The sequence below is a fragment of the Cyanistes caeruleus genome, chromosome 15 (genome assembly GCF_971803275.1).
Source record: "Cyanistes caeruleus chromosome 15, bCyaCae1.hap1.1, whole genome shotgun sequence".
In the NCBI taxonomy this organism is placed as follows: Eukaryota; Metazoa; Chordata; class Aves; order Passeriformes; family Paridae; genus Cyanistes; species Cyanistes caeruleus.
Genome location: NC_141715.1, coordinates 4042680 through 4068869, shown reverse-complemented (window position 1 = coordinate 4068869; position 26190 = coordinate 4042680). Strand labels below are relative to the sequence as shown.

The window sequence follows — 26190 nt, the reverse complement described above, 5'->3', positions numbered from 1 at the left end:
CCATTCAGTGTGTCTTCGTACAAAGACATTCCTCTAAAAAAACCTTTCTTGACTCCATACACATCATTCACCTCTCTTATGAAACCATGTGATAGTTTATGCACCACACAAGGCATTTAGTGCATGCCGTTATCCCGTATCACCATCACGCAACCAAGAGAACAATTCTGAATGCAACTTCAGAGTGCGATCTCTTTCCAAACATCCTGATAAAGCACATCCTGGATACACCCACACAGTATAAATGGAATCCAATGCAATCCAGCCTTTTAAATTTTGCAAACAACAAGTTGAAAATGGCAAAATCGCCTGCTGAACGAGTCTCCCCTTCGACTGAGCGCAGGCACAGAGCCAGGGGATGCTGGGAGATCGTTTGGAAAAGCCTGCTATTATATAACAAAAGCCAAGGTGCCTGAGCAAGGTTTTTAAACCATTAGAGCCCTGAGAACTCAAACCAGATTTTCAACTAATCACTGAAAGACACTTCTGCAACCCAGGGACCAAATCTCTGCTGAATTTCAGGTTCAGACACTCCGAGCACCAAACCATCGGCACTACCTACAGGACGGCCACAACTTTTGAGTAGGATGTAAGCATTCACAAATGCAAGAACAATGCCTCATTTTTAAACCAAACATTCTGATAATATTCTCATCTTACCTAATGCAGAACATTTCAACACAGGAGGCCACATTTGTCAAAAGTATAAGCATCTGGAAAAGGCTTTTTGGAACTGAAATACTCCAAACCACAGGTGTGTTGTTATGGGTAGACATTATTTGCAAAGCCAGAAATTAGTTCACTTCAGTAACCTGCCCTACATTCTCATGTAGCCATTTTAGCTTGTTTCCACAAGAAAATGTAGTTACTGCAACACTGAGCAGCATCAGAGACATCCAAACACTTCTGAGCTCAGATCTTGGTACAGAACTCATCAGTATGGCAAATAAACCTCAATACAAGAAAACAATGCCATAATTGGCCAGTGGGGCAGTTTCCTGTCTTCTTCCCCTGAGGCAATCAGGCCTTTTTTTTTAGTCTCATTTCCTAAGGAAACCAGGATCTGCGAGATCACATTGTCTGCTCATGAGTCTCTCCTAACAGTTTTAACCCTTTGTCCATTCTCTAAGTCCCAAAAAAAAGTGAAGTTTTGATATTTTCATGTAAATGACTTGACAGAAAAAGAAGTTCTGATACAAAAGGGAAGACAGGTACAATTCAGGCAAGCAAGCAGCAAATGCATCTTTGTGCAGCCCAAGTGGAAGGGAGCACAGGACACGAGGATCACAGTTCTAAAGGAAAGCAGGATGTTTGCAGTGGAACTCAGGTTCATAGGAAAGTACTGAGAATATTGGAGTGAGGGCTATAAAGGTTATGTCAGTGATCAAAGAACATTATAGTGACAAGCAGACATGATGAATGGAGTTATTGTGATAAAGGAGCACAGGAAACAATACAAATCTGTGGAAAAACAGGGTTTAGTTTCATTAGTTTCACTGCTCATGGAACAAACTCTTACTTTAACAAAACTATACCTTTTTTTCTTTTTTTTTTTTTTTATCTCTGCTTTTCCCTTCCCTTTACTGCCCTTTTCAGCTACTGATTTTTTTCTTGCTGCTTTCATTGTGACTATAGAAAAGCATCTTCTACAAGCAGAAAAACAACAGAAGACCTGCTTAAGAAAACACTAAATTATCAGTCACACGTGAACATAAGAACAGTTATGTCTATATCCTGACTTCACTCATTAATAGAATGTGGAAGTTGCGTGCAATTCCATCATGCCCCTTCTCACTATCTATCAACATTCATAAACATTTACCCCAATTTTCTTAAGAAGAGATGTTCTTTAAGAATCCAGCAACTATTTTAAGGAGCATTATTACCTGAATTTAGAAACAGGGTAAGTGTGGCAGTAAGATGCCTCTAACTCACCATGTGACTACAGAAAGATTCATTCTGCAATGTAAACAGCAAAGTTAAGAAGTCCTGTGAATAGACCATGTGAGACTGTGCTTCCCTTTCCCCAGATTTCCCAGAAATCTACTATTCTAAAAGCAAGGGATCAACAAGCATTATCCATTTGGACATGTAAAGGTTGAACCAGGATAAGTAAATATAGCCTAAATAAAACAATTGGGAAAATCTCCTCTTCTGAATTCATGGTTATCTGTTTCTACATATCATGACAGTGAATTCTTTAGGATTCCATAGGAGTGATAATGGCCTATCTTACTGAGGAAACACTTCAGTTAAAGCACAGCTAAAAGTTCTGGTGAAATCTCTTCTTTCATTCATTCATTCAAACAGCACAGGAGAGTTTCAAGTAACACAGTTCCATAAGGGGGTAGGACTAAACCATCCACTAAATAACAAACAACACTGGAAAGGCAGCTGAAGGACACACCAAGATGCTAGACAGAAAAATGCCTTTATTTAATTCTCCATCATGTGAATGGGAAACATAAATATTATATTCCCCTGGCAGAGCTTCAGAACTATGAAGGCAAAGGGCAATCCCCAGCAGGTGAGAAAAAGTATCTGTCGAGAAAATAACCAAAATTTGGAAGTCTTTCCCTTGGGTGATATCAGCAAACATCCCATTGAACAGAACCTATCTATTCCTATCTTACTCCTACAATCATGGCATCCAAGAGCCATTATCATTTGCTCTTCTTGGTGACTAATGCTGAAACAACCACGGCAAAAGGAAACAGCAAGTAAATTAAAAAATAACTCCAGTGTAGATTTTACTGGCATAAACCCTTCTGGATATGGATGTAAATAACAAGCTTATTTATTTATGCTCCTTAAATATACATATAAATATATATATATATTTGTTTTGTTTTTCAGTTTGCTGAGCTAAGAAAATAAATTCTTTTCAAACTGTTGAGGTTAGGAAGGGAAAGTTGGAAGAGGGTGAGTGTTATACAAGGCTTTTCCCCAAACAAATGAAAATCTTTGAGTGAATTATGGTCTGACTAGTTTCTTTTTTAAGACACATCAAGGCATTTCAGTATGTGTCAATAAAAGCCCACCTGGAGGAAGAAATTACAGAGCACTGGAAAGAACGCCAAGATTGCTCAAGTCTTTGTGTTTTCATTTGTTTTAAATCTGTGTGTTGTTAAAACAAATGTAGAAATTAGCCATATGGGAACTTAGTTTTGGTGCAATATCTTCATCTGTCACCGCATTTAGGAAAAAAGCGCACACACAAGATCAGTGGCCAGGGAGGGAGGGTGAGAACAGCACACAAGGAAACAATGCTGAACATATGCACAGGATTTCGACCTCGCAGCATGGTGACTAATGATTATTTCATAAATACTGAAGCTGGGATGGATTTTTATTACTGAATGGGTACTGAATTTTGAAAGATCAGCTAACAGTTATTGTATAGGAAGGTAGCACATGCCTCTCACTGGGACAACCTACCCCTCTTTTCTTACCCAAATGCAAACCACACACTATTTTCAATTCAAACCTTACACCCAATCCATGTAAGACAGGGGCTTAATAGCTTTCCAAACTCTCATTTGGCCTCGGTTATACAACCAGCTGACACTGAAAATAATTAATGCCCTTTAGGACTCGCATCTGCTCCTATGGTTCCATGTCAAGGTTTTTAATTGGGCTATTTTGGCATTTGGAGACAATGGCAAGGTGAAATAACCTTTCTTTAATATTTCTGAGGTCAGAAGTTAGTCCTGCCAAAGGTCATCCTTCAGGTTCACAAATGAGTCATTTGTATCACCTAATGCAATCTGTGACTTGCAAATTGCACTGGGAGATGTTCTAGTGCATTAATTAGTCCATGTGGTGAATACTGAATTCATCATTACCAGTGAAGCCTGTGCAGGCGTGCCAATACTCGTTTTGGTGGGTTGCAGTAGCTGATTATATTACATATTCTCCTTCAAACCATGGCCTTTAATATCAGGCCTTGTTTCCTGCTAAAAGCAAAGACAAGGACAAACCAATACTCTCTCTCTGAACAGTGCAACATAGAAAACTTACACATCAGGAATTCTCCAAGCATTCAAGGAGCCACCTCAGCTCATTCACTTGGGTTCTGCATCCCCGACACTTCCATCCAGTACATCCACAAGCAACACCATTACTGGATTGTACTCAACTCAGAAGACAAGTGGAAACTTCAGGTACTGGGCTTAGTTGTCTCCTGCTTGTCTGAGCCTAAAGTGAACTTCTGATTTATTTATTTAATTTTTGTTAGCTGGTTGGTTGGTTTTCTCCATAGCTGTGGGGATTACAAGCTTTAAAAACAGACAGGCATAAGCAGTAATTAACTGCAATTCTCTAGTGACCTCATGTCTACAAAAGCAGGGCCTTTTAGAAAAGCACAGTGAAACTGCAAGAGCAATTCTCTGTAACATCTTACAGAGAGGATCTGGTTATCAGATAAATGTCCTAAGTTTCCCACATTTTATTTTCAAAACTGACATGTCACTATCATCTTTTACACCTGCACAGAATGCAGAGTGCAGTGGCAGAGCCACTCTCCTCAAGCCTGAGGATCCCTCCAGGGACAGAATGGGGGTTTCTCTCATGTTTTTACTCACATGCTTCCATGCCCCAAATTTCTCCATGCACTGGTGCTCCATGGCTAGTGCAGCTCCCCACATTCCTCACAGCTGCCTGCCCCACACCCCTGCTGCATCATTTAAGGTCCCTCTGTGCCCCAAGATAGGTCAATACCAAACACAAGGCCACTTTTTAAAAATCCACATCCAGTCAAACCTCCTTGCTGCACAGAAACCTTGCAGAGAATTTCACCCCAAGTCACAGTCTGATCTTTCAGCTGGTTGGCAGCTATTGCCTATAATGAAGGGATTATTAATTTCTGTTTCAAAGGGATAGGAGATCAGGATATGGACACGGCATGACTGTACCATCTGTGCAGTTGACATATATTGATTCATACCATCTTCCCATCTGTCCTTGACACTACAGAGCATCAGAGGTCACAATCAACTCTTTGCTGGAATTCCCCCAAAAAACAAGTTTTCATCCAGTTCCCTGTCAAAAAAACACTTCGAACCACTTTTACAGAAAATGGATCACCTCTTCAGTTATTATGGAAACACATACAGAGCCCACAGTTTGATCTGCTAAATATATGCCACACAAGAGGTATAATAATGACAAATATCACACAACACGAAATATGAGCTTCAATATCTCTTAACAAAAGGCTCAGGCTAAAATACTGCTCTTGAAACAGAAAGGGATGGAAGGAACTAAGAAAATTACTAAAGTTCTAAAATTATTTGCATGCAGATATATTACACTAGGTAAAACAACCAGAGCAGAAGGCTGAGAAATGTGAAGTTGGGTGACATATGCCTATGGAAAGTGGTGGAGAAAAAGAGAAAACCTGCAGCTGAGTAAATCATGAAATGTACCAAGGTCTCTGGAGACGACCTAGTTTTGTTTTCATGATAGGTATCATTTTTTTTTCCTGTCACCCTATGCAAATTGCTAATAGCTCAGAAATGAAAACTTTTGAAATGGCCATTTTCTGGCTTTTGTCAGTTTAAATATTTCATCTGGCAGAGCCCACAGTATAACTGGAAGCACTGTGTGTAATCTAGGCTTAAGCAGTGCTCATGCGAGACTGTATTTTCTGTGAGTTACAACTGTCCCAAAACAGCCTTAGGTTAAAACATGTCATGCCTTTTTTTCATTCCAAAGAACTGGCTGAAGAAAATGCAACCAGATTTGAGAAAACTCAGAATTTTTAAAAGTCTGTGGTAGGAGGAATGGCAAGTAAACAACCACTTTTTTCTTGTGGCTGTTGTGACAGAAATGACTGCACAAGTCCTTAAATAATAGAGTTTACTCCTCACGTGCTGCTTTCCTCTTTGGGCTAAACCAAGCTAAACTAAGGGAAATCACAAACATTCTCACACCACTTTTTTTTACACTTAAAAAATAGGAAGGGAAAAGAACAACATGGTCTGATGGAGTATCAAATCTGAAGTTGTGGGTTCTGATTTGATTTACGTCCATGGCCCAACGCTACTAAACTCTACCAGGATCAATTTCTTTACCCACAGCGTTAACACAACGCGAAATCTCTCTGTTGTTGGCAGAACGCGGTAACGAGGAGAAGCCCCAGAGAAAGAGCTCCTGCTGGATCCAGCTTGTAGTTCCAACATGGCAACTCCATGCGTTCAGGCAACAAAAAACATGGCCAAAAAAGGCACGGATTGGGCCAGCTGGGGATGCTCAGGTGACAACAGCACCTTGGCAGGTACATTCTACCTGGTTACCCATCCCCACCTGCCAGGACAGCCCAGCCAAGGACAACCTGACACGTTTCACAGCAGCTGTGCAAAGCTCTCAGATTTATTTTTTTTTTGAACGACCCAGCCAGGTTCTGAAACTCAATGCCAGCAGCACACTACTGTTGTGGTTTACACCTGATACCTCCCCTCTGCATCATCTGTGCTCGCCCAAGTGAGGAATTTTATGAATTGACTTTTGAGCGCGTCCATCCACAACAGGTGACGGCGCGCCGGGGTGCATTGGCTGCCGGCCCTGCCTGTGCCCCGTGCCAGGCAGCTTCCCTCCGGCCTGCCTTGGGCTGTGGGCTCTGCTGGGTGTTCGTGTTTTATTCCAAAGGATTAAACTGCACAAGGCGGGGAGGGAAAGGGCCACAAACCCAGAGAGGAGCGGGCCCGCAGCGCTGAGGGGCCGCCACAACATGGCGCCGCGGCCAATGGGGCACGCGCGGCGCCGGCCCGCGCGGCGCCGCCACCTGGCGGCCGCCGCCTCGCACTGCACCCACCCCCGATCTATTCCAAAAACCCCCTCATTTTCGTCACCCAAAAACACGTAATTTTTTTCTCCCCCCCACAAAAAAATCTCATTTTTGGCACCCCCGCGGGGAAACACCACAAAGATGGGTGGGTACCAGCTCCCTCACACGTCCAGCCATGAGGCCTCGGGGTACCATAGAGTGTGAGGCCCAAGGCTAACAACATGAGGTGGCAGCGTTAATGAGGTAAAATATTGCCACGTTATTGTTAATCTCTTAATAAATGCATTGAAAACCCAGCACCATCCATTAAAAGCTGCCCAGGGGTTGGGATGTGAGCGGGCAGTTTTTCTCCCTGTTAATTTATGACGGGCAAATCAGAAAGTCGAAGAGCCTAGGTGAGCTGCAATCCAGTCAGTTTTGGAGTGCACACACGAAATGAGGCTTTGGGATTTACTGTTTGACTCCTCACCAATTTTTAAGGTTCCACAATCACGTTCCTGTTTTGGGCTTATTTTTTCCTCCCCAAAAATTCTTATTTTCCACCCATTTTTAACTCTGCTTCCACTATGGCATGTGAAAGCAGCACACCAAGAAATGGGAAAGTGAAGGTTTGGTCCATCTCCCATAAAAGCTTGGTGCAAAATCAGACACAGGATAAGTCTCTACTTGTATTAAGCACAGAACCCATTTAAAATGAAACCTTCTGAAGGTACTAGGTGGTTAAGTACCTTGAAAATCGTGTTTCAAGGGTACATCAGGGGATTTGTCTTTGCTGAGGTGGATGAGAAGCCAGCCCTTTCAAGGCGTTTGCTGTAGACATCACAAGAAATCAAAGTCCTGGTGCCTATAGGAGCTGAAGCACCAGAGTGGCTGATCAGAGCCCAGGGATTTACAGTCACAACAGTTACTGACAACAAATTGTAGGTACCCTGCAAATCCCCGCGTGTGACGTGTGAATGATGCCTGAGACAAAAAGTACCAGGGCTGCCCGCAAGCACAACGCTAAGAAATTACAGTAAATCAACCAAATAGCAGAGGAGCTATGGGAAAGGAGCAAACACCCAACAGGTCAGTTTCCATTCGTTTTTGTACCTATTGGAGTCCATGTTATTTCACTTTGTAATAAAAGGATAAGGAGATCTTTGTAGTTATTTTACTGAGGTTAGAGAGGGTAACATGCACCTAGAGCAGCCTCCATAATAACCAAGCAGTAGTAGCATTGCCAATCAGAACTCACCTGAAGGCTAAAGCCTGAACTGAATTATCATTTACTTTTGTAAATCTGTTATAATGCCTGCCATTCAGTCAAGCTTTTACCCATTCCTATGTTTATTCCATGTGAGCTCTATCTCTTCAATGTAAATGAATGTCTTTATGTGTTGGTTTGTTATTTGTTTTATTTTAATAAGTAAATGCTTTTTAATGAATAAATGCTAAAAACAAAAAAAAACAAACCAGGTTTCTGTGATTACAAATTCACTTTACCTTTTCTCTACCTCCAGAGCAATAGGGTGATCCAGGAATCAACTATCACTTATCCCTGTAACTTCCTCTAACCTTCCTGTCTGGGCACAGCAAAGATAACCTCTGCCCCAGCGGGCTCACAGTCTAAAAAGCTTTGTCCCACATAACCTCATGACAGTAACCCTTTCTGCATCTTCCTCTTCCATCTGTTTGCCACGCATGCTTTAAGAAATCATGTCAAGTGCTTCCCTGTCTTCCTTTTTAGTGATTCAAAGGGAAGCAAAGACTTGTCATGGTCAACAAGTGAATGCTGCAGACTCCCAGTAATTAATCCTTGCATGTAGGACAAAACCACCCTTTACATCTACCTGCTTGTTCTAAGACAAGGAGACATTTCTATAGCATCTCATGAGCACAGAATTTAACATAAAATCAGTGACACTTGCCACAAGCAGACCAGAACAATGTTTTACCTCCTATGAAGACCTTCAAGCAGTTGCCACTGGCAGCAAATAAACCACATATTTCTCTTTTAAATAAGTTACCACAAAATAAAAAATAGAAAGAAACCCCATTACTTAAAATATTCATTCCCACATCTGGATGATAAAATATAATTCTTATGGCAAAATATAATTTTTAGGCGCTATGTTCCCTATCTGCAATTACATCAAAATCACATTAATTGAGCTATAACACTGTCAGGCCCAGCAGCTGGGAGGCACATCCATACATTCTAAAGAGGTGGCCATTAATTCAGCGCTCCACAGCGTGGCAATGAAGCTGGGATGTCCGTTCCCCAACGTGATTTACTGTCTTTCAAGCTGCTTAAGTGGGAACCTCTACAAAAAGATTTAAGTTAAGTGACTCTTATGCTGAGCTGGAGCTCATTTATTATTGAATTAAGTTTTCATTTCTTTTAAAGGGAAAGAGAAATACAGTTTTATTTGAAACAAGGTAAAAAAGTTCAAAGGAATCAGCTATTTCAGTTTAGGAAGTGAGTGAATATGTATCAGTGGGTGACGGTAGCATCTTGCTTTTCTATTGCTGTAATGATAAATTTAAAAATTATATATGTAGTTATAGTAGAAATTCACAAATATATCATTTATGTGTATATGTATGTATACAGATATGGAAAAATATAGAGAGAGAATTAGAAATGAAGGTACAGATTAAATGTATCTGAACAATTTATGAGCCTAAGTCCCAAAACTAAACATAGGCTTAGTTTTAAGTCTATATGTGCCTGTTACCTTAGCATCCTTTTTCATATACTAGCAATTCAGTCTTTTAAATAATGTATTCAACCAAGTTCTACTTCAGAAAATATATTGTATTTTATTTCTTTTCAATAAAAATAAAAAGACTTGCACCTGGCCCTCAAGCACTTTAGTTAGATGGGGATAGAAAGGGTGAGTGGTGTTTTTGTCACGTACTAAAAACTCAGTCTGAGAGAGAAACAAAAAATTTATCCTTCTCAAACAGCAGGTACCCAATTTCTGCCCTGAAATTAGAACATCAGAACACAGCAATCAGTGCAATATTTGGCCTCTGTCCTCTAACCACATGAAAGAAATATATTGAGCTAAATTTGCTGCCAGCTTAATTTTATTGAAATTAGTGGAGTTTATCCAACAAAATATTTGGCATCTTGCATTTGATAGACAAAATGTGCCAGTGCAGGGAATGGGATTTGGAGGGAAAGCAGTTATTTTGCATGCTTAATATTTCTGCATTGGCTAAATATTTCTGAGTAAAATATACTTTAAAAATAATAATTAAAATTTGCCAGGACCCCCATAATGGTGTCATTTACACTCCAGTCACATGAGTCTACAGCAAAAGACCCTTTCATAATTAGGAACGTACACTATATAAGCTCCCTCCCTAATTAGCAAATTATGTTGAAAATAGCATCCTGCTAATTAACGGTTATTATGGCATTTCTGAAGCTGAAGCTTTAATTATCACCGACCTAATGATTGTGTACAGAAAAAAACAACTTTTTTTCCTTAAATTATCAATAAGGGCAGGAGATTATTATCGGGTGAATCTGCTGACGGCTGATTAATTTGTTTGATGCAAAGTTGCTGTGTGTTTCATATTATTTTATCTGAGTTGCAGGAAAAAGGTACATAATTTGGTTTCATTAGCAACTACTGCTATTTATCACTAGAAGATACCCCTCCCTTTTTTGTTGTTTGTTCAATTCTCTCTGTGTTTTTGCCTGCACCAGCATCAAAGTCAAGAGCAGGAAGTTTTAATTAAGTGACACTAATGAGGTCGTTGAAAATGATACTTCAGCAATTCAGCATGCTGTTAAATGTGTTTATTCTATAATGTCATCAAAGGTGATTGTTTTCCCTTGTAATAGATAAAATTCATTACCATAAGCATTGTACTTTTGACTGTTAGAGATACAAAATGCGAGTTAGTCAGGTGTGTCTGTTGCACATTTCATCTCATCTACCTCTGTAAATGAATTTGCATCTAAAACTATCCCTTGAAAAGGAAATGTAGCATGAGCTGTAGTTGTAAACGGCTTTTTGTTTAGCAATAGCTAAGCTGTGAGCAACCTGCTTGGGTGTGATCATTGGAGCCCTGCTTTTAGAGCTGCCAGCCCATTCACAAGCGCATCTCAAAACTCTCTTGGCCGTAGCCTGTTTTGCAAGTCCTAATCAAACAGTTTGAATGAATCATTTTCAGTTTGCAAAGAAGCTGTACAGTAGTGAAACGAAGAATATTAAGGTTTTGAAAATCAAATAAATCATGATAGGCTGAAGATGTAGATGCAAGATGAAGATGCAAGATATGTTTTGTTAGGAGAGGTTGTCATCTCATAGACCAGCTGAACAAGGTCGAAGAAACACACTCTTCAAATCTGAATCAGGAGTAGTTATGAGCATTTATGAGTCTCTGCTGCTCTGTTCGTCACTGGGGATTTGGCCATATAGAAATAACCTTTGTTTGGCCCCACATTTGCACAGGAAAAAAAACCTTAGAGATGTTTTGTAAGCTATGGCTCCTCCAAACATACACACCAAACCCAGTAATCCTGCAAGAAGAGCTAATAAAGAGATACATTCATGTCTAGAAGTTTGGTGTGAGCAGGGGCTAAAAATTCACAAAGGATCCCAAATGTCAAGGACAAGACAGTCCTTGTTGGAGAAACTATGTTTGTATCAATGTAGCACCTGCTCTTATCAATCCTGAAATTGTTTGATTCCTTGAAAAATTCATTTCAAAATTAAAAAGAATTAATACTAATCTTAAATTCAATTTGCAGAACTATGTTCAGTCAGAAGCTGACTTTGAAGTACAAATCTGAACATATGAAAGGAGCAATAAGCAGACGTAAATGGGGTTCAGCTCTCCTGACACCTTGCAGTGCATTAAAGACACGGCCATTCAGCATAACTTAGAACATAATACAGCCCACAGTACTTCCTGGCAACCCACTTCAACCCCAAAATTTCACTCATATGATTAAGAACGTCAAAATGTTGCCCTTGTATGCTAAAAAAAATAAGGAACTAGGTACATGTGAACACTAAGGAGAGTAAAAATATAGTTCGCATTTTAATTGTATTTTTTAAAACTACTACAGTTCTGAGATTCTGAAGTTTTCCTTATTTAGAATAACATGAAGCTAAAAAACTAGAGAAATAAGCACTATGGGAAAAGTCTCTCTTTTCTTCCCTGAAGAATGGAGGCAATAATTTGTTTGGGTTTACATCAAATTAATTTTTAAAAACTGTTTCCAGTATTTTTTTTTTTAAAGTCAGATGAGGCAAAACCAAAAAAACTACAAGTTATTCAGAATGCCAAAGCACCACAAATATTTTTCAGTGGCAAAAGTCCAGTGTTTCCAATAAATAGCATTTGGACACTGCTCAATTGCTAAGTGAAATACAACATGGCATATGCGGGCTTAATACTGGAAATCTTTACTTACAGTTCAAATTTAGAGCTGCCTTTCAAAGCTTTGGTCTTAGATCCCATTTTAAACACCTGGCCCATCCTGCATGGTTTTCCATCTGTCTGGAGGGAGAACACTCCAACTCAAACAATGTAAAGCAACCAAATTCACCTTGTCCTTTTGTTCATGACAAAGATGGCCAGGGACATCTGGATTTGTCCAGAGAACCCAAAGAACACAGCATTCCCTGACATGATATTGCAAAGAGATGCTCCATTCTGGTAATATGAGTTGTGTTTTACAGAGCAAAACCACTCATTTCCCCCAGTTGTCAATGCTGCAGGGACACATCAGAATGTACTGGGGATAAAAGCCTCATCCTTCCTCCCTGAAGTTAATGGCAAAATTCCTATCAATTTCAGTGGGGCAGAGCTGGACCTTTAATAAGAAATAAACAGTTCCCACAGTGATTTTTACAAATAATAGTTACAGTGGCACCACAAACAAGCTTTGATGGCTGGATAAGACCTGAAAAGAATTTTTGCTTTACAGTCAGGAGAAGGGAATTGGAAATTGCCTGCAAACTCACCCACCCATCCCCACGGCAGGAGCCATAAATCATCATTTTGTCCACACTGAGCAAAAAGCAGGAATCACAGGAAGATGCAGGGAGAGCCGCCCTTCATGTGGACAGCAGGGGACACGTCTGGGTCACATGACCCCTAACCTTATCTTTATTTTTCCATCAAGCTCTGTGACATTTGTCCTTTTTCATTCAATAAGATGCAGGACTATTTGCCATTTTCAAGTAACCCCATTATACAGTACTTCCCATTGACAGACGCGTCCCCACAGTACAAGGTACTTTAACTCTTTCTAATAGGTTTCTTCCTGACTCCTGTATCCCGAGTGGGATTTTATGTTTTGTTTGCTTTGACAAGAAGAAGAAAGGGAAAAAAGAAAGAAACATACCCCCTGGGAAAGTTAACCTCAAAACATAACATTTCTGAAGCAGGATAAACCACTATCGTAACTGCAGAGGACAACATAATTACAGGCAAAACCATAGAAAAACAGATGTACTGAGCAAGCAGTCTTAGCAGTCCAAAGTTAGAAGGTCAATAGGTTGGGTTGCCTAAATTGTAGCTTTTTAAAGCAGGCATTCGTTTCCTTCTGCAGATTAGCCACTTGAGGATCTATATTTTGTCTGAAATCACAGCACCTTCTCATCCAAAAGCCCAACTTCTCTAGAAATATAAAAATTGACATAAAACTTCATTCCAACTAGTACAAAGGGCTAGGGGAGGAGCTGTGTGTAGAAGCTGACAGTTTGCATCTCCAGAAGGTTTCTACTAGCTTCACAAAATATTGTTTCCTATCAATGACCGAAGTGTGGAGCTGTATTGTCCTTCTGTCATCTGAAGGGGCTCATCCCAGTGTCAGTCTTCCAAGTGAGAGAGGACATCCCATCTTTATCTGTCCTCTACAGATAAAGACTGAAGGTATCCTCAGGGAAACAAGTACCTTTATATCTGAGCTGTGACATATTTTTCTGGAAAGCTAAATCATGTACCTACCTGCTCTATCAATATGAAAAATGCTCACACAAACCCTATTTTAATAGTTTGAAGGAGTAAGGAAGAGCTAGTCTTCCTTTTTTACTGGTAAGAAGCTGAGGCCCAAAGAAACTTTGTAAAATAAGTTATTCTGGCAAACCAGGACTTTGAGGAAGAATCTCTTAAGTGACCATCAGCATCTTTATAGCTCTCAGCAACTTTCCTCCACCTCCACAAATTCATATGGCCTCCCTGCCATAAATATTAATGATGAGCCCAGCCTTCAAGGTAAAGAACCTTTGCAAGGGGGAGAAACCCAAACTCTTGAACAGAGGAGAAGATAAAGTAAATATTTCAGGCAAACCCTTTGGTGCCTGCTCAGTCCAAATCATGGCCTTCCTCATAACAGGTGCTGAGCTGCTCCACTGCAGGATGCTTGTGATAGAAGCAATGAGGACAACATTCTTCACAGATACGTTTCAAGGACATCTCCAAGTCTCTAAAACATTTTTAAAACATCTACATGTGATGTAAACTTGTTTATTGTATTAAAATCGGATGTTCAGCCTCTCCAGAGGCAGTCCAGAGAAGGGAGCCTTCTATCACATGGCAGAAAATCTGGTGGAAGCAAAGGTATAGTTGACATCCACAAACACTTGAGAGAGTTTTCATTGCCTCTGAAGGGCCGAGGTCTCTCCAGCCCTGCCTCTGCTCTACTGAGAAAGGAGGAAAGCATCACTCTGCAGCTGAGCTGCCTTCACCATGGTTAGCTCCTCGCCCACACACAGAGTAACCGTGGGTCATTGAGGAGGCAGGATTTCAGCCTGAATGCAAACACGAGATGTGGACCAAGAAAATGCCCTACAGGGTTTTTTTCCCATGTGATTACAGGCACACTGAGATTCTCTGAGAAAAATGACGCTCTGTTTAGTCACTACAGGAAGGAAAGCACCACTAGAAGCAGTGTCACTGGGGTGTCCAAACCACATTTTCAAAGGCTGAAGTTTAGTCATCTGTAGCTGACTTCCAGCATATCACTGAGCTCACATCAGCGTTTCCACCTCTGTAGCAAGAATCAAAGATGACCAATTCCGATTCTATTCTTTCCTTAGCTTATATTTGACCAGTAGCAGCCTCAAATGCAACCTTACACCATGTGCTGTAACACAAGAGATGACGATAACCATGGGAAGAGGCTCAATACAAATTCTCAGCACTCATTTCATCCCAAATCCATGCCTGAAAAGTACCTGATTAGTATTAGCAACATTTCCAAATGACAATACTGAGGTGAATGTGGAAAAGTAAATAACCACAAAGAGAATCAGATCAGGATACGAGTAACTAGAGGCTTTCTGTGGCAGCACTTGATAGCAGCCGGTAAATACATCCCAGATGTGAGGTATAATGACACTTCTGAAAGGCAGTTGATGCATGTGTGCACCCAGACATCCCTACACAGAATGACTGTCAATGTGACGACTTCCAGAGAACTTCTGAGATGCCATAAGATCACTGTACGGCCAGTGGACAGCAAATTAAACATGTGACACGGCTGCAAAATGATCAGTGAGTTGGAGCCAGATGTACAAAGGTGGCTTGTGATGATCAAATGACACTGGTGGGGATGCACCTACAGCACTGTGTTTTCCAGACAGCAAGATTAGAGAAGAAATATTGGCAAATTAGAGGGAGATAAGAGAAAAGTGACAAAAATTTTCAGTGACATTCAAAGGAAAAATAGATAAAGTAAAGTACCAGATAAGCCACAGACTTGTAGGCATACATTTATTTTCTGGTGATTATAATTGAATTTTTAAGCTTCTTTTACAATTAAAAAAAAATAAAATGCAGCCATAAAGCAGCAGTTTCACAAGGATGGTGGAATCTATACATGAATTCTGAGGCAGTGGTGGAGCTGGTGCAGCCCTGCAGAGCTGACACATCCTGCAGCCCTGCTCTCAGGATGGACACTGCCCACACCCCAGCTATGGCAAGACACAGCCCACACTCCTTGTCCCTCAGTCCTCAAGACTAAAGATCTATACAAGCATTCTGTCATCACTCCTCCCCTTGCCCATAGGAAATCAATGAGCGTTGAGGTTTTATTCTGACATACATGTAGAAAATATCTTTGCTGTGGATCCAGAAACCCAGGCAGGGCACGGAGTTGCCTCAGTCCTGCTGAAGTCAGGTGACTGCCAGCACTCATTCAACACGCTCCAGATACTCAAAATGCAGGTCAGGGACAGAGTCTCAAGTGATCAGTGATAGGTTTTCAGCAGCACATTTTACACTGACAAATGGAAGTTTCTCTGCAGTGTCCCTTCTTATAAATATTTCTACAAAATTTTTGTGCACCTTCAACAGAAAGTAGAACTTTAAAGCAAAAAAGAGGACTTTAAGAGAGCTACAGGATCAAGGACTCTGATCCAAAATATTTAAAAGCTGGACTCAAATCCTTGATCTTAGATATTACAAAGACTGGAAAATTAAATGGGAAAGCGTCGCATTTTTTGCAGACTGGAATTCTTGGTTTTCAGTCAGCACTACTGAACACTTACAGCTGGGTTCAGCTTCCTAAGGACCTCTGGAACCAACAATTCCCCAATTCCTGTTGAAACTCATATGACCCCACTCCCTGAAGCCTACAGTATCAGAGATAGGCTGAAAACCACACAGCTTTCAAAAGACTGTAGTGCCAGGCATAGCCAGTGAGTCTTTTTTGCTGCCCAGACCCGCCCATCCAGACAATGTCACAAGCCAGTCCCAGGCCACACAAGTGCATGGCTGGCTCCCATTTAATTGCTTCGTGTCTTGATTTCCTGTTCTTCACTTTCGCGATTTATTTTCTCTCAGCTTCCTGCCATGCGTTCTCAGCTTGCAAAAGACAGGATGCCATTTGCATTCACAAACTACCAGGAGATTTTTACTGAACTGTAAAAGTTACATCGTTGGACATTATTTTGCCATTATCAGCACTGGGATGACGTGCAAAGCTGAAGCTTATTAGACAAGATGCTGTTCGTCCCTCTCTTGCATTTAGATTCCATGTTGGAAAAGCCAGTCCATGGGCCAGGAGTACAGGATTTAATCTGACTGTTAGACAGCAACAAAAAAAATTCAAAATACTCTAGATGGCAAAAGTTTTTTCAAATATGAAACATATGGTATTATGCATTCTGGATACATGTTTTACTCTTTATTAATTTTCAAACTTAAAGATCTGTAATGCACTTCTATCATAACCATGTTCCACACTTGCCACTTATATTAACCTTACTATATATAAGACAAAGAAAAAATGTATTAATAGGTTCTATTGATTATCTACTTAATGCAGCTGTGTTGCTAATCCCCACACCTCAGGTTCCAAATTCACTGTGCAAACAGTCTTTAATAAGGTGGTTTTAAAAACCAGGGCAAGCTTGCAGAAGAGACTCTTCTAATATTAAATAACAATTTCCAATTTTTTTTCAGAACCTATAAGGAATAAAAAGACTCTTTTATAAATAAGGATCAGTAACACTGCAACCAAACACCGTCTCTCAGGTTTAACAAAAAGTAGATTTTATTTTAAACTGAACATTCAGTACAGACTAAAGGTGCTCTCTCTGTCAGAGGGCACCAAAAGTAAGAACCTAGCATTTTAAAATAGTTCTTACAATTACAGGTCGTGTTTAGTGGCTTGAAATGCCTTATTTGTATAATTTCTCCTTCTGGGTGAACACAATTTTAAAAGGAAATGAAGCACTGCAATATAAACTACCACCTATACATACCTTGTGCTCACATTATAAATATTATCAGAAGCAAAAAAAAAAAAAAGCAGCCAACGCTTTTCCAAAGGAAGACAACATTTTTGTTTGATTCTTTCTTGATCTTTTGTTGTGACTCTCCCTTTGATTGACAGGTGGCATTCTTGTCTTTATGGATGGAGAAGCAAAGCCCTTGATGGTTATCGACATAAGGAAATGTCATGTCTGACTATGTTTCAGCAGGACCTTTTTCTCCCTGTTTTCTACTCCTTCCCTTCACTTAATTTAGTGAATATTTAATGCTAAAGAGTCTCTCAAATACGAATGTATAATCCAAACACTAATTGCATTCAGGAACCCAAACCTGACATTTAATTGCCATTTGGTATAAAAAGTCACATTTGCAACAAGTGTCCTTACAAGGTAAAGCTGACCAAGTTCTCTTTTCCTTTGCCCCTATGCAACCAAAACACTCCTTGGCTTCAAACCTTCGAGCTGGTGGTGGAAATGTGCTGTTGGATGACCAGAGTAGCTCCATAGCAGCACATCATTGTAAATTACACATGTGAGTAATTCATTCAGGTACCAGAAACGGGTGGGAGCAGCAGAGCAGGGATGACACAGCAACACGAGGGCCATTTACCCCACGAGGGGCTCAGTGCCATTCCTAGCAAAGAGAGGCACCACCCCAATTTGTGTCCAGAATAACTCTGTTACACTCCACCAGCACAAGGCCTGACCCAGCTCAGAGCGCAGGGACTGAGGAGTCTGTGCTCCCCACAAGCCCAGGTTTGGCTGTGGCACTGACCAGTACATGCCATTAGCCCACCCACAGCATATCAGCAACATGGACCATTCTTCACTGGCCCTAAAGGACACTGCTGCCCTCCACACTATCCCCAGTTCTGTTCTGTACAATATTCCACGTTAAAAACCCCACTGTTCATGCCTTGCACGGGCTCCAGACTACCTCTCTTATTCCTTTCCCCATCACATCCCTTCCTCTGCACTTTGTCATGTCTGAAATTAATTTGTTCTCCTGCATCACAAGCAGGGATCATATCTTTATCTGCATTGTGAAGTGCCCAAACAGCATAAAAATTGTATCTTTCGTGATGTCAAATAATAAATAATAACAATAGCGCAGACTGGGAATACTTTGTCTGGGATAATATACCCATGCTCTCTCTACCATGACCCCAATTCATCTGCATAAATTTCCAACATGTTTTATATGCATTATGCTAACATTTTGACCACTAACCACAGGGTGAAGATATATGACATAGGAGCTTGTTTTCTGCAGCCAAAATTAGGTATCTCTAATTAAAAAATAAAGAGCAGGAAACTACTCCCCAAAACACATCTGTCCCTTTGACTGGATCTACATTCCATTCCAGGTGGAAAATCCAGAAGCCTGATTGTTACTCCACGAATGGCTCATGTTTTGCACCAAGCCAATCTTAGGCAAGTGAACGGCCTTTCCTCTGACACTTTCACATGAAGATCTTCACAGATGGGTAAATTTCCAGTTGTTTTCAAATTAAAGCTCCGTATCTTGCTTCTATGTTATGAACAGCATTTTGGAATCTGATGTCTCTACTGTACACTAAAATAAGAGACCAGTCTTTCACACCAGGCAGAAGGAGCCATGCAAGGACATCTTGCAAGGTTTGGATCTCAAGTTAATGTTTCACTGAATCACATCACCCCAAGTGCAGAGCAGACGCTGCAGATGGTACCCATGGTACCTATCCAAGTTCCCAAACATAACCAAACTTTCCTCCCCATCTCTTTGCCATGTATCTCTTGACCTTTTAACCCACATGCTTTCAGGCATGCACAGGGCAAATGCTTCACCCAGAACATTGAATAAAGAATACCCAAGTAATTCTATTACTTCTCTGTCATTGGATTCAATCTCACAAATTGCAAAAAGAACATCTGAGAAGGAAGAGTCTGCCTGGCTTCCTCTTCTTCTCCATAGCAGGAGTACAAAGAGCAAGTTCAGAGTCAGATTTACACAGTCTAAGCCCAGCCTTGTCTGCAGTTACAAGTTTTGCTACTGAGGAATGCCAGAAGAATTCTCTAAGCAGCAGAACAAAGAGGGAGAGAGACCTGAGCCAGTTCTGAAACAATTACATTACTTCAATTGAAGGAGTACTTGGGAAGACAATCACATATGGGATGCATGAGCATTCCTATTTCTTCTAGTTAAGTACTCCTGCTTTTCCCTCATCTTGTCACTGAATGCATTTCTACTCCTTTATAGCCAGCCAAGCTATAAAATTCAGCATGAGCCTGAAGTATACTACATGCTAATTTTGTAGCGCCCTAATAATGCTCAGATTTACTGGGATCTATTCTCTCACTGATGCATATTTGTAAGTACTATTAACGTTAATGGGAGTTACCAACTAATTAGAAAGGAGAACAAAATCTAGGCTATAGGATGCAAATTAGAGTAGTGGCTGTGTCACTTATCTTCCCGCTGAGGAATTACAGAGTGGAGCAATATCAAGGACAGTGCCTTTAAATTCTGTTGATTATTTGCCTTACATTTTACACCCTTGAACCCACAACAAAACAAAACACTCGAAGGGAAATATCCAGCCAGGTTATTAAAGTCTATTGCATAATCACAAAAATCTCTATGCCAGTTCTCAAACTGAGAGAAAGACTTGAAAAGTCCTAATCCGGCTCACTTAAACACACTCAGCAGAGAACTGTTGCAAGGTGTAGCTAACAATATTTTTAACAAGCTGGTCAAGAGAGTGTAGCTCAGTGAGTCTGTGTATTAAAAGGGCATTGTTAGCACACTGCTTGGCTTTTATGAGGTGAAACAATCCAAACCTACTTCAGTGCATGGAGTGGTTTGGAGAGGTTTTATTTTCATCCTTAAAGTCCAGGGTGGCTTTGGCATAATAAAGGTCATATCTCCTAATCATGGTAATGTTCACACACAGCAATATGAGCTCATTGCAGAGAGCTCCAGCACTCAGAAATCCCCGGTTAGAAGGTGTCACCGATTAAACTATCGCATTTCAAAGGCTTCCATACAGTAAATAGGAAAGAAAAGAAGAAAAGGAACCGTGGCCTTTTGTTATTCAAAAAGCTACGGAGAGCGATAATTAACCCATTTTTGTTGAGAAATCATTTGGACAAAAGTCAAGGGATTGCCACCCTGTCAATTGTTAAGTCTAGATAAGGACATTATATTCCACTGTACAAAGAGTGACTGAAGATAGTGAATAGAAAGTAGGCCACTACTATGACTTTCCCTAGTCCATCGAAAAAGAGGTCTATTTTTTTCCACAAAAGAGGTAATATAGTAAAAAATTCTCTTCCTACATTAAAAACATAACTACAGTGCTTGTTTTTGCATTTTGTTAAATATTCAAAGGTACCATGCAATTAGCATGTCATTAATGAATAATTAATTACTGCTAAAACAGCCTTCAGATTTTTTTGCAACTAAATTATTTAAAGAGCAAATATAACAATGGAATGCAGCTCCCCCCTTTCCTTAACTCTGTATTTTCATCAGTGCCTTGGTTTGGAGATGAATTGGGGATTTTTAACTAAGAGAAAGATTCTGCTTTCCCTTCCTGTTTCTCTGCCCTCACCCCTTCAAAGGAACCTGAAGACAAAAAATGACGTAGTCCTAATTAGGATTGCTCGGAATCAACGAGTTAAAATATCCGAGATGTGCTTCAAAACACAAGATTTGTACATTTCCTGAAGAAAACAAATCAAACAAACAAAACCCCAAAAGATGTTGAAAACTAATTCTGCCAGCACTTTGTAGCAGTGAACCCCAAATCTGAGCAAGTGCAGTGTATTTTTGTTGATCATTTGTCACCAGCTCTAATGACAGTTACTTTATTATTAAAATCTACCCCACTATACAGCCAAAAGCTAAAGAGGAAAGTAATTTGTTGCCACTTGCAGATATACATCAGTAGTAAGACGTTAGTTTATATTTATAAGCTGCACATCTGTGAATCAGTTGGCCTACCCATCTGTTAGCTGCACCAGTAAACAGGGAGTCTGTGCGCCGCAGATCCCTGCATCCATCACAAATTCCTTCTTTAATTGTATGTTTATGCAACAAACCTCCACTTAAGTGTATTTGAGAATGTTTTGAACAGTGATAATTAGTTTTTATGACTCAATGCTACTCTACCTAACACTGATTCAACACTATTATTTTAATAGAGACAGCACTTTTCTCTGACAGTGTCAAAGCAGGTTTTCTCCATGGAGCAGAATTTGTCCCTACAAAGACACTCTGGAAAAACAAATCTCTTCCCAGTGTTCCCAAGCTATCATTACAGCATGCAAATGTGATTCTTCATCTTTTCATAAACTTTTCTTTTAGAAGTTGTCCCCTGAAATAAAATACATTAAAACACATTAAAACCTAGCACCACAAAATGTTGCAAAAGAGCTTGGGTTGCACTGGTCTGGATAACATGTCTTGAATTTTAATATTGGACACACAATTATTAAGACACACCTCGTGAGCTAAGGAGACCACTCACCTGTTTAAACTTAGGATCCCTGCTAACATATATTGATTCCAAGTGCTGCTTCATTTCCAAGCAGATTTATGCTTGGGTACTTCACCTAATTTCTGTAAACAAAAAGCTAATGGAGGAAAAAAAAAAGTACCATCAAGTTATACTTCTTACTGTATCTCATTTTACTCAGGAAATACTGCATGCACCTTTTTGCATAACAGGGGATTTTCACAGTGGTTTTTTTGTAATGGCTTCACAGTGAAGTTGTGTACAATATGATGTTCAACTTCATAAAGCATTTAGTTACAGCATTGAGTTTGTTTGAGGAACTGAAAGCACACTTATCTATGTATCATTGTGCTGATGCAAATGGCAAAATTTTCCACATGATTAAACATCATTTTTTCAGGGTATTCTGCATCCAACTGCCTGCTACTCAGTAAATGTTTAGATCAATGCACAGTTGATTCCAAGCCTTTCAAGCCTAAAATCCTCCCATATCCAAATAAACACATAGGTTTACTCAAGGCCAAAAAAAAAGAAAAAAAAAAAAAAAGGACTCGGGCAGGATCTGAAAGGAATCAGCTGGGTTTAAAAAAAGAATGCCAATTTTTTTTAAAATATACATACACTTGTGATAATATTTTAAACAATGGGTTACATTTATGTGTATCTTTATTTACTCCTTACCAGGAAAGGGTTTCTCTTAGGGGCTCTTGGAGCAGAAAGTGCCACCAATGAATGGTGAAGCCCTGCAGAAAGTGCCATTGACTGACAGCAGTGACGCCCACTGGCACTGCCAGCCCCAGGAGCTGCCAGGAGCTCCCCTGGAGTTGGTCTTCAGCCACCAAGCTGCTCACAAGTCCAGCATCTGTTCTTTGCTTAACATGACTGGGAGCCGTATGGACACAGTCCTCCTCTCTCATTCCTGGGGGCAGATGCCAGCGTGGTCTTATGTCACTTCCAAGAGAAAAAGCCCTGACCTACACAGTGGCCATCAGACAAACCAGGATCTTAAGGAACAGCAGGCTTGGCAAAGCATGATAACAATTTTTAGAGCATGTGGCAGCCCACAGAGAAATTTCGCTCGGTAAGTATTGTTGTGATTTTGTGTGATTACAGATATGCAGAAAAGCCAAATTGAAATAAACTTATTGAGGATATGCACAAGTGAAGAGTGCAAAAAGAAGCAATCACTCTGTTCTCATCCCTTAAATCCTCTGGTCCCAAATCCACCAGACCCATACACCACCAGTTAGGCTTGGCAGGGAACGGCAGCTCAGTGCGAAAAGTCACGCAGTCCCCAGCTTCTCCATGAAACTGATGACAAGGGCATCAAATTGATGCTTCTGCCAGAACTGGCCAGAGTACAAAATCTCATTCCTGAGCAGATGTCAGGTAGGGCGAACATTCAATCTCCACAAGGCTTGGACAAAAATGTAGGACAGCAGCACAGAGGTGAAAGAGGTTTGGTGAAAAGAACAGATCCCAAGTCTCCGGCCAAAATATTTCAAAGCAACTTCTGCCGAGAAGACACAATCAACAATTCCAGTGAGAAAGAATGTCGGCTTTAGCACACACAAAAAACCTTCCACTAACATCTCCCAAATGGAAAAGATATTATAAACAACATTCACCTCACTCTCCTCCCTCCCTGTCACAGAAATGACCATGATTCTTTACTACATACCTTCAAAAACAGTCCTTTGCAGATGAAAAGAAATAAAATCTAACCTTAAGAAGTACATTCAGAGACCCCCTTTATGCCACCGCTCTGTGTTATGGAAAAATGAAGGTAAAAATCTGTTGAAAAACATTTCCCTGCTGTATTGTGATTGACATCTGACAGTGCTCAGTGGTGTCCTAACTTGGATGAATTTAAATGACAAGCTTTCCTTTATAAGTAACAGAGCTCCTTTTACAATAGAACAGCACGATTACTTCATGGAAAGGAAAAAAAGGAAGAATCAAAGTTTTTCTTCAAATCCCTGGGGGCACCCCTGACCTGTCACCAGGCTACGACCTTCCCTCGTTAATCTATGCAAATCGGATGACTCTAATTTGTGGCGCCGATTGCTTTGCCACACCTTTAAATTCAGAGATCAGCTCCGGGATGATGGCTACATCACACAGAGTTCAGATCACCTTCATGTTGCCAACATTTTTTATGCCACGACAGATGACTTCCCCACCATTCTGGGACAAGGCAGTCCACGCAGCCCTCCAGACTACTTTTTGATTAACATCGAGACAAAAGGCAGTGGTGTTTTGCCTCCTCGTTTGTGATTAGCAGCATTGCTGCTGTAAGCATTCCTAAGCTAGAACCCCTGGGAAGAGTATCAGATCCCAGGTCAAGGCACAGACTGCCAATATCACGGCTTTGCTAACAGTCACCCAATCGCTTTTATGGACATGAAAAAAAAAAAAAAAGAAATAAAAAAAAAGGAGAAGGGAAAAAAAAAGGTATTCACTGTAATAAGCACTGGTTCCAACTGAGAGATATTATGTCAAACTCTAAGGCCTGTTTCAAAACTTTCCCCATTCACGTAACTTAATACACTTTGTAAGCCAAAGAGGGCAATATCACAGAAGATGCTCTATGTTCACCTTCCACGTCACACAAAGGCCATGGAAGCTATTTTGTCTGGGTTCAGTGCAGTATGGGGGTTAAACTTTTTGCTTTAAATTGGGTCCTCAACAAGGATACACTATCTTTTATTTAACCCTAGCCTAACTTACTTTATCCCTAGCTTTATCCCTCTTCTGCAGTAAAACTTTTGTCTTCACAGTGCTGAAAAAGCGCAGATTTTCATTTATACTGGAAAATGTCTTAGTTATTTCTGTTATCCACATACACATCTTTCCATTCAGAAAGTTGTGAACCCCATTTTCCTGAAAACCCAAAAGCACGTGGAAGAATAATTAAAACATCCCAAGAATTTAATCCGTGCCCTGTGTGATCAATCTAACAACACACTCTGAGCAATGATCTTATTTGCTCATGCCTTGCAACTCTGACAATGCTCAAACCTGTTAACCATCTTTTCAAACAAACTCTGAAGGTTGCCAGTTGTGACAGATTTGGACCAGTGTTGATGGTAACATGGGAGTTAGTTAAAGTGATTTGATAAGCTTGTAGCAGCTTGAGGGGCGGAATCATTCCAAATAAGTAAACAACATTGTCAACAACATAGCCCATCAATAAATGCAGCCTCTATCTCACACAGTCATTATTAAAATAAATATATAATAATATAGAAAATCAGAAAGGAAGGCAGGCAGACAAGGGAAAAAAAAAGAAAAAAAGTTTCTTTGTCTGTAGCCACAAATCAATGACATATAGCATCAGGGTTCACTGAAACACTGACAAATGTGTCAGCAGCACTTGTTTTTAGCATTACTGTATTCTTTACAACTATTAGGAAGCAAGTACAAGGTTATTATAGGCACAGAGGCTAAACATACAGTGACATGCTTCACAAGCTCACTCATGCTTTGTATCAGAGCTTTCACTTTCTATAGAAGTGGATTATCCCATTTTCTCATCCTGATCCAAGTGATCTCATTACTTACAGAAGAATCCTGGCATACAAGGATTGCTCTGCCAACGATCACTTACAGCATCCCAGCAGACTCTATTTTTAAAGAAAAACTATCATATTTTTCTTCTAATGGCTCTTCTATTGAAGAAAAAAAATTAAAAACTGAAAACAGCTTCCACAGGGATTTCAGCTTTGGTCACTGGGGAGGCCAAATGCAATTATGGATCCAATACTTTTTAACAGTTCCCACTCTGATGGCCAATAAGCAGCTTGGTATTCCCCTGTCTACATCCCCTAAGTAAATTGCTATATATATATGTATATATATACACCCACTGGCAGGCTGCCAGAGACTTTGGAGGCTCTGCACCACAAACATGCTCAGTGACTCCTGGCCATCTGGTGAGCTGGCTGGATCCCTGCTCCAGGATCTGTATCTTCGGGCAGAACCAGCCCCTGGAGGATCTGGCTACAGGCAAGAAGCATTTTAGGGGATAGGCTGCCAGTGCTGATTGACAAGTGGCCCATTCCTCTGCTCCATCCTCAAGAGCTTTTATCAGAAAGTGAATCCCAAAGGTCCTTCAGCATCTCATAATAGAAAGAAGCCCTTTCCATAAGGTGGGACTCGCCATAGCAGA

The 26190-nt window shown here is 40.4% G+C and overlaps 1 protein-coding gene and 1 long non-coding RNA gene across 10 annotated transcripts in view; one reads left to right on the top strand and one right to left on the bottom strand.

The window, feature by feature from the left end:
* EBF1 (EBF transcription factor 1) overlaps positions 1 to 26190 on the bottom strand; it is a 266220-nt gene that overhangs the window by 144348 nt on the left and 95682 nt on the right. The window lies entirely within an intron of this gene.
* LOC111935485 (uncharacterized) lies at positions 6747 to 24954 on the top strand. Of its 2 annotated transcripts, XR_015276596.1 has the most exons (5): positions 6747 to 7030; positions 7712 to 7855; positions 17983 to 18052; positions 18888 to 19007; positions 22704 to 24954. It is a non-coding gene; the product is annotated as an uncharacterized LOC111935485 (long non-coding RNA). The 2 variants fall into 2 exon arrangements; XR_015276595.1 differs by lacking the exon at positions 17983 to 18052 and having other exon boundaries at positions 6757 to 7030; positions 22704 to 24483.